Here is a 6,543-nt window from a genome sequence, read left to right on the forward strand (position 1 = left end):
AACCCTATCCCAGAGAGAGAGAGAGAGGAACCCTATCCCTGATAGAGAGAGAGAGAGAGAGAGGAACCCTAACCCCGAAAGAGAGAGAGAGAGATGAACCCTAACCATAACACCAGAACCTGACTGATTTTCTTGTATTCAACAAGTTGAACATTGAATTGAACATAAAAGGCAGCGTGACAATAAGAAATGACAGTAACATTTTAAAGGGTCATTTTCTCGCAATGTGCCGCATGGTGCAGTCCTAATCGTAGCTACTCTCTATGTCACAATGAGGTCCCATTTTAGGGTTCCCACCAGATATCAACATTACAATTCTTTTCACAATTAACACTTGAAACGACAGAGGCGCTTGCAGCTAAATTAGTAGTAACAACAAGAGGATTCCCCTAAATGTTGGACTGCTCCTTTAAAAGCATCCAAACAGCAGAAGAAGAAGAGAAGGTGTTTCTACTCACGGTGGATGAAGCTGTTGTTGAACAGAGTTTTAGTGAAGAAGAAGTGGTTCTGCTTCTTCACGGTTTCCTGGAACAGACAAAAACAGACATTTAATGTTAAAGACATTTAAGTTTTTCACAACTTTTAAAGCTCAAAATGCACGATGGGTTTGGGTCAGACCATAGAATGTGTGTGTGTGTGTGTGTATATATATATATATATATATATATATATATATATATATATATATATATATATATGTATATATGTGTGTGTGTGTGTATTATACATTAATGTCTATGGGTTTGGGTCAGACCATAGACTGTCTTTTTGGACGCTTTTTTGGACACATTTTGACACTTTTGGACAATTTATCAATGCTTTTTGGACACTTTTTCAATGCTTTGACACTTTTTGGAAACATTATCTACGGCTTGTTGGACACGTTTTGGATACCTTTTCAACACTTTTTAGACACTTTTTCAATGCTTTTTGGACACTTTTCTGACACAAAAGTAAATGCTTTTTTGGACACATTATCTACGCCTTGTTGGACACGTTTTTGACACATTATCTACGCCTTGTTGGACACGTTTTTGACACATTATCTACGCCTTGTTGGACACGTTTTTAAGTTTTATCTATGCTTATTTGGAAACTTTTGGACACTTTTTCAATGCTTTTTGGACACTTTTTGGAAACATTATCTAGGTCTTTTTGGACACTTTTTTGATGCTTTATCTATACTATTTGGACACTTTTTGGATGTGTTTTCAACGGTTTTTGGACACTTTCTGGACACTTTTCAAGGCTTTTTGAACACTTTTCTGACATAATATGCTTTTTTTGACACATTATCTACAACCTTTTGGGCACTTTTTGGACGTTTTATCTACGCTCATTTGAACACTTTTAAAGCCCTTTTTGACATTTTTCGACACATTTTGATGCTTTAGCTATGCTTTCTTGATACTCTTTTTTTTTTTTTCTTTCTTTAAACCTTTTTCTACACTTCCTTTGCACTTTCCAACGCTCACACAGAGGCCACCTGACCACACCTGAGGCCGGGAGTTAAAATCAAACGCTCCTTCAGAAGGACCCGCCCCCTTCAGGTGAAATCAATCCACTTAATCAGAGACTATAAATAGACCCTAACCCTCCTGTCGGTCACATGTCCCCCCCAGCCGAGATGAGCGTCCTGTAAGTTGGTTCACTTTAATGTTTGGACTGTCATTAACCCTCATGTTGTCTTCATGTTGTCCCCATGTTGTCCCCATGTTGTCCCCATGTTGTCTCCATGTTGTCTTCATGTTGTCTCCATGTTTTCCTCATGTTGTCTTCATGTTGTCCCCATGTTGTCCTCATGTTGTCCCCATGTTGTCCCCATGTTGTCTTCATGTTGTCTTCATGTTGTCTTCATGTTGTCCCCATGTTGTCCTCATGTTGTCCTCATGTTGTCCCCATGTTGTCTTCATGTTGTCTTCATGTTGTCTCCATGTTTTCCTCATGTTGTCCCCATGTTGTCCTCATGTGGGTCAAATTGACCCGTTGTCCAAGTACAAATCTCTACTTTCATTAATTTTGGGGCGTCTTATTCAATTTTATAGCATTGTAAAACAAGTGGAAGTGTTTTTGAAATAGTATTGAGTAAAAGTTGACATATTCCAGTCTTAAATATTTAAATACTGTAACGTAGAAGTATAAAAACGGGAGTCAGGTACAACGATGTCAACATTGTGTGTTGGTAGGCTACAGTGACGCTACTGTAGTAAATATAGTACATTAGTAGTAAATGTACTTAGTTACTTTGTAAACATGTTTCTGGCGCAGGCGCAGTGTACACAACCTTTTATCTTCTCCACAAAGTGCTTTATTAATAATAATATTCGGTAAATATGAGCTCGACGCTAAAAACACTCCGACCCAACAAGCAGGAAACTCACGCTGTCGACTTTTAGGACCCACTTCCCCGGTTCGGACACGGCACCGCCCGGCAAGACCAGCTCCGCCAGCAGCACCGTCAGCACCAGCGCCGAGGACCAGAGTCCCGGCCCGGTCCGGCCCGGCCCGGTCCGGCCCGGAACCGCGGAACGCGCCATTTGTGAGCGAGGAGGAGGAAGAAGAAGCTTCCACGAAAGGCGACAACTCACAACAAGCTGGAATCTTCCGGGTTCCGGCTGACGTTGGCAGGGAAGGAGTGGTGCGTTCAGGGACCGTGGGAAGTTTAAAGATTGACATTGTAAAGATGTTGGTGTGTTGATCACTCAGTATCGGTGTCACCTACACAAAATATGCCAGTTGTATCACATGAATACGTTAAATTGGACTTCAAATGGAGAACAGAACTGAGTTTGGAGTGAACAATCAGATTTTAATGGAAAATATTTCATACATAAATATCAATTTCTTAAAACATCCCCTGTCTTTTATGGCTTTCTAAATGATAAAATCCTGTATGAACAATCCCTGAAATGTTGCCAAAAAAAAAAATCCCTTTTCATGAATGCTTATGCAAACCATAGACCGTTAATATAAAGTCTATGATGCAAACTCATTCCTTGGTCTCTTTACCCTTTATTTATTTTTGTTTTGTTTTTGTATCAGTGTTGTACTCCATGTTCAATTCATGTTGTAGAATTAACTGAACATGTTTGCAATGTGCCTTGTTGTATGTTTGATATGAATCTTTAATAAAACAACCCTTCTTTGAAGATTTAAAACAGTTCTGAAGCTTTATACGGCGTTTTCAAAGCTGGTGTTTTATTTTTAACAGTTAAAAACATTGCACTTGTTTTATGTAGGCCTATAGTCTGCAGCCAGATCGAGTCAATGCTTAATTAGCATCCCACTGCTAATTTAGGTTAAAGTATACGTTACATCAGGGCTGTAGTACTCAAGTCTGTTTTTCCATGGTCTCGGACTTGTCTCGCTAGTATTTGGACTTGGACTTGTCTCGGTCTCGACCACTGGTCTTACCAAATATGGCTTTTGGTCTGGACCGAGTCCAGGTGTCTTTATTATGTTGATAAAAATATTGGATAAATAGGGAAACCCAGAATGATTGTCTTGATACGGTCATGCATAAGACCTTTATTCTGTCCAGGGCTAAACCTTGACTTGGACTCAAACCTTTTTGGTCTTGTCTTGGACTTGAAACTTTTTAGACTTGGTCTTGACTCGGACTCGAACCTCTTTGGACTCGGTCTTGACTCAGACTTTAACCTTTTTGGACTCTGTCTTGACTTGTACGCAAACCTCTTTGGTCTTGTCTTGGACTTGAAACTTTTTGGACTCTGTCTTGACTCGGACTCAAACCTCTTTTGACTCAGTCTTGACTTGGACTCAACTAGTCCTGGTCTTGCACTTGTCTTGGACTTGACAAAGGTGGACTTGACTCCAGCCCCGCTACATTGCATCACCAAACCTTCTGAAAGTTCTTGATCAGGTCCCGTCTGGCATGGGAAGAAAACCCCACAGGACGGGTAAACTCCGTTATCATCAAGAGTGAACTGGGTCAGTGGTTGATCTCTAATCTCCGACATAACGAGCAGGTTAGGTGTTCAGCATCAGTTACCACAGCGATATAACCCGGTAACAAGTGATGCACCAAACCCTGGGTTGAACCTGAAGTTACCAGAACACCAGATCTTGCTTCGGAGTCCAGGCCTCTGCTGACACAAGATGGCGCTCGTGTATAAAAACAATTAAGTGGTTTAATTGGATAATAAGAGGGATAACAAGGCCGAGTACATGGAGGCGAGGCTGCGTTTATTTAGCTTCAGTCACATCACATGTCACCTGGAAGTACAGTGTGTTTAATCAACACAAATGGAGTACAATTGAAAACATGTATTACATTTTTTTTTAATCTAAATTGTCCCATTTGCAAATATGGTACATAGGCAACATGCATGGCTGAGCAATGATGAGGAAAAAAGAAGGCATGTAAACAATATTTATCTTTATGTAACTTTAACTTTTGTCTTTTTAAATGTGTTATTGATCTACTCTGAAAATTAAGAAGACTTAAAATGATGGCTGACCATATTTCAAGCAAGTGGTAAAAAATAAACTCCATCAGCTTTCTTTCCTTCATCACCATTACTCATCTTGTTTTGATCATGGAAAAAAAGAATATAGTTAAAGATATACACTTGTCTATTGTGGCAATACGTGTTTATCATGAATGAGGCAAGCTAACGGCCAACGCACATCTTTTCTTGGTATGCGTGCAGTTTTGTGTCCCAAATTCCCCGTAATGTTACCCCATTTGTGCACGTCCCATCCCCTGACCGATAGGCTGTCCTGACTTTCACCACTCAAGGTCAAATGCCTAACCCCAACCAATCGGCGGGTCCTGGTGTGGCCAAACTGGAATTTGGGACACTAAACTCAACACATTCTCACTCCCATCTCGTAAAATATGGACGCTTGGGCAGGTGCCTTTGTCGTTATATGACGTTAAAAGTCTCCTTTAGCGTCATTTAACACGCTCGGTCGTCTCCTTTAGCGTCATGTAACACGCTCGGTCGTCTCCTTTAGCGTCATATAACACGCTCGGTCGTCTCCTTTAGCGTCATATAACACGCTCGGTCGTCTCCCCTAGTTAATGGAAAGCTTGTGGGGGGGCTTACGGTTCAGGAACGGGACGGTTAAGGACACGTGGGACACAAACATTTCTTTTTTTGTCTCATCAGCCGCTGTCCAAACATCCATATTTTCCGAGTTTGGAGTGAGAACGTGTTGCTAAACTAGACACAAACCTCCTTTTTTTACCTGGCTCTGCAGATTATATGATGCAACAACAGTTCACTCAGCAGGTTATACAGTAAAATACAACAATTTACCCAAATCATCCTGATCAATTCAAAGTTATTTCAGCAACACAGGTTCATATATACAGTATAAAAATATGTAAAAACACACACAGACCAGACAGAAGTTATATAAATTAATTACAAAGGCCACTTTACCAATCTCTTTCCACCTAAAAACCTACCAGGAAAGGGAGAGAGTGTGTTCTGAGCCACGGGGAGGCTTTTATTGTGAAATATTAGTGCAGGAATTTAATAAGAATTTATCATTACAAGTTGATTCATATATTTGAGCGGGGGGAGTCTGTGGATCGTTTCCCAGGAGAGCATCAAACACTGATTCCTGTGTTCTGATATCTTGTTTTATGCCCTAATACATGACGACATTATGTTTATTTACTTTCACCTGAGCCCAACGTCCAAATCGTTTAGATGAGTTTGAACATTGCGACCGAACCCCGGCCCAGTTGGTCCACCCGAGTCCTCCTGATAGAGTGGTTTTTAAGCCTACAGATGTGTAATGTTACTCCCGCACCAGGTGTGAGAACACCTGGACCAAAACACAGAAGTGGACTGGTTTTTAGGGTCACTACTAGGGACATTCAACTGCTTATGAAATTGTTTAATGTAATGCCTCCTTTATGTGGGAGGGGTGGAAAGCTGGAAGTCAAAGATGTGTTAGCGCTGGGGATTCTAAAACCTCTTTTAGGGGGGGGGGGGGGCAATATTTCTCTATGCAGAAAACAATCACATAAGTACAATGGGATTCTACAATTGTTCCTTTCCGATGGTTTAACCCTTCTGTTGTCCTCTGGGTCAAATTGACCCGTTTACAAAAGAATTCTATGTCACAATTATGACCAAAGAACGTTAAAAAAAGTGACAAATGTTAGAAAAAGTTTCAAAAATGCATGAAAAATCCAACAAAAACGTTTAGTTTTTTTTTAAAACGCTGAAAAAAAGTGAACAAACAAATCGGGAAAATCCCCAAAGGTGACAAAAACTTGTTAAAAATAAGTGACAAAAACATTGGTAAATGTGACAAAAAAACGTGTTTAAAAATAAGTACAAAAGCATAATAAAAGTGCCCAAAATATCTACAAAAACGTTGAGAAAAGCTTAGAAAAAAAACATCAAAATGTAGAATCTTCGACCCAGAAAAACGGTCGATGTGAAGACAACACGGTGGTTTAAAGGTTTGCCGACGTAGCTTTGTGTCTGTCTGGGTCTTCTCTAGGAAAGCTCCTCCTGATATCATCCCACGCCTGAACTGCTCTGGTCTGGCTGTGAG

Source organism: Etheostoma cragini, chromosome 3 (genome assembly GCF_013103735.1).
Source record: "Etheostoma cragini isolate CJK2018 chromosome 3, CSU_Ecrag_1.0, whole genome shotgun sequence".
Classification (NCBI taxonomy): domain Eukaryota; kingdom Metazoa; phylum Chordata; class Actinopteri; order Perciformes; family Percidae; genus Etheostoma; species Etheostoma cragini.